Here is a 3,194-nt window from a genome sequence, read left to right on the forward strand (position 1 = left end):
AATGTTCGTAATTTCCAAAAAAGCGACATCATTAGCAGTTTTGCTTCTGTGCTAGTGGCTTCCGCTTGAAATCGTCACATAGGCAGTCCAATTCCAAATATTTTGGAGAACGGCAATAACATGTGCCAAAATAATTAAGTGATTTAGTTCAATGACACCGTATATCCAAATTCGGAGAACATTATCAGGTTTTTGTAGCTGTGGCTGTTGGCGCTTCACCAAACAAACCAAAAACCAACACAAACCTGCTTATACCCACAAATTCTCAGAATTAAGTTGAAAAGGAAAGCAAGCAGCGGCAAGTTACCGTATATGGAAGCTTCCGGCGTTGTTTAGTGCCATCGCGGACATGTAGCGCCAGCTAAACAAAGCTTATCGCGCAGAGTAAATGATATTTAACACAGCTTACACTGCTGCCATTGCTGTCAACGGATGTTACTCCACTTCCATTTCTCCTTTTTCTGGTTATTCAGTTCTTGTGCAGCGCTTGTGGGGGCGGCGGTTTTTGCTCGGACAGCTCGTTTAACTTCCAAACTATTGTTCGTTCTCATACAGACACCATCGCGTTCGGCTGAATCATAAATTTTTCAGTGAAAATTTTCAATTACAAATTATTTGACAAAATTAATAAATACCAATTGGATCTTACTAAAATTTGTGTAGTTGTAGCACTGTGTGCACCTGAGAGTAAAGAAAATTTAGGAAATTTTAACAAAAAGGTGCGAAAAAATTTAAAATTTTTTTTAGAAGTCTGTAGCTTTGCTGCTAAAGCAGGAAAAGGAAGGAAATAGAGTGCGAAGCGTAAAGAGTAGAAATTAGTGGGTGGGAAAAGTGCAGTGAGGCATGCGGGACGCGCCACACAGTGAAGTGGAAGTGCGTAAACGATAAAGGCGACGGTGACGGCAACGACAACGATAACGACGTCAAGCACGACAGCGGCGAGTGAAGTGAATTGCAGCTGAGTGGGAGTTCGAAGAAGAGGAAGCAGTGCAATATATGTATGTTGTTGTATAGTAAGCAAAGATAAAGTTGAACGGGGGACCTTGCTGTAGTACGAGTACATTGTGGTCGATTGGAGTAGAAATCGCAGAAGAGAGAGTGGGAGGGTGAGCCACGAACAAGTCGACGAAGAACGAGTGAAGAACGCCAGTTAAATAAAGCGGAAGAAGGAGAAGAAGAATGCATTTATGAATATATATACATATGCGCCGAATACGAGAGATAAATGGCAAAAGTAAAAAGTATATTGAGCTAGAGTAGGATAAAGAAAAGGCTAAAGCAAACATATACAAATAGACGACGAACTACACCCAAAAAAGTGCTGCCAACAGCAACGGGAACAGCGGCACATAAATGTGTGAAAAAAATAACATTAAAGTGCAGACGAAAAACAAGGAAATTACAAAATTAAATCCACTATTGCATTTTNTGCCGAATACGAGAGATAAATGGCAAAAGTAAAAAGTATATTGAGCTAGAGTAGGATAAAGAAAAGGCAAAAGCAAACATATACAAATAGACGACGAACTACACCCAAAAAAGTGCTGCCAACAGCAACGGGAACTGCGGCACATAAATGTGTGAAAAAAAATAACATTAAAGTGCAGACGAAAAACAAGGAAATTACAAAATTAAATCCACTATTGCATTTTTAAGTACTTAAGTGTATGCCAGACTGTAAACGTTTATTTGCGTGTGTGTGTTTTTACAAGTATACATAAGTATATACAAATGTATGCGTAGGCAGCGGCGTAGGAAATTAGTAGTTGCACAAAAGAAACGGAACCGAAAAACTCGCATGAATACACACTTTCATACACATATGCATATGTATTCATGTGTGGATGTATGTACATACATATGTCAGTAGTGCTGTGTAGCCGCCGTTTGGTTATAGCGGCATAGCGATAAGTGGCACTGCAAGTAATACCTGCGCCACCCACGCAATAGCGGCACCCTGTCCCAACTCTTCTGCCGGATACGCGAAGCCCAGCTGTGACTGACTGACTGGTTGATATGAACTGCATAGCGTAAGAAGTAGCAAGTAGCCAGTAAAAGTGCAGTGTGTGCAATTAAATTGGATTTAACGATAATTTGTGTGTGCACAATGAAAATGAGTTCGGACGAAATGCTGTATTTCTTCAGACGAAACTAAAAAACGCATAAATCGTNGGTGTGTTTTTACAAGTATACATAAGTATATTCAAATGTATGCGTAGGCAGCGGCGTAGGAAATTAGTAGTTGCACAAACGAAACGGAACCGAAAAACTCGCATGAATACACACTTTCATACACACATGCATATGTATTCATGTGTGTATGTATGTACTTACATATGTCAGTAGTGTTGTGTAGCCGCCGTTTGCTTATAGCGGCATAGCGATAAGTGGCACTGCAAGTAATACCTGCGCCACCCACGCAATAGCGGCACCCTGTCCCAACTCTTCTGCCGGATACGCGAAGCCCAGCTGTGACTGACTGACTGGTTGATATGAACTGCATAGCGTAAGAAGTAGCAAGTAGCCAGTAAAAGTGCAGTGTGTGCAATTAAATTGGATTTAACGATAATTTGTGTGTGCACAATGAAAATGAAGACGGACGAAATGCTGTATTTCTTCAGACGAAACTAAAAAACGCATAAATCGTGGAATTTTGGCCTAATCGTTGGTTTCGTTTCATGTTTCGTAATGTAAATTTACTTACTTACATACGTCGGCGGTATATTTATTGATACATAAATAGAGTATTGTACGTGCCATAGTTTTAGTACAAAACCCCGCCGCCATCAACCCACTCGTCAGTTTTGCTGCCTCAACGATTATAACAAACACAACATCTCACAAGCACTCGGTGGTTTTTGGTATTTTGTTTTGTTGGAATATGGATTGCAGTCTTGCAGAACAAAATTCCGTGAATTCTTTGGACGAAACTGTAAGTACCTACAAGTACATGTATTGGGGGAAGAATATNGTTCGGACGAAATGCTGTATTTCTTCAGACGAAACTAAAAAACGCATAAATCGTGGAATTTTGCCCTAATCGTTGGTTTCGTTTCATGTTTCGTAATGTAAATTTACTTACATACTTACGTCGGCGGTATATTTATTGATATATAAATTGAGTATTGTACGTGCCATAGTTTTTGTACAAAACCCCGCCGCCATCAACCCACTCGTCAGTTTTGCTGCCTCAA

At 40.1% G+C, this 3,194-nt stretch overlaps 1 long non-coding RNA gene across 1 annotated transcript; it reads left to right on the forward strand.

The window, feature by feature from the left end:
- The first annotated feature begins 325 nt into the window (after positions 1-325).
- LOC108354430 (uncharacterized) lies at positions 326-1,367 on the forward strand. The gene is made up of 2 exons (XR_001846506.1): positions 326-539; positions 748-1,367. It is a non-coding gene; the product is annotated as an uncharacterized LOC108354430 (long non-coding RNA).
- The last annotated feature ends 1,827 nt before the right edge of the window (positions 1,368-3,194 follow it).

The sequence above is a fragment of the Rhagoletis zephyria genome, unplaced genomic scaffold, assembly GCF_001687245.7.
Source record: "Rhagoletis zephyria isolate East Lansing unplaced genomic scaffold, Rhagoletis_zephyria_1.1 Rzeph_scaffold_35927, whole genome shotgun sequence".
NCBI classification, from domain to species: Eukaryota; Metazoa; Arthropoda; class Insecta; order Diptera; family Tephritidae; genus Rhagoletis; species Rhagoletis zephyria.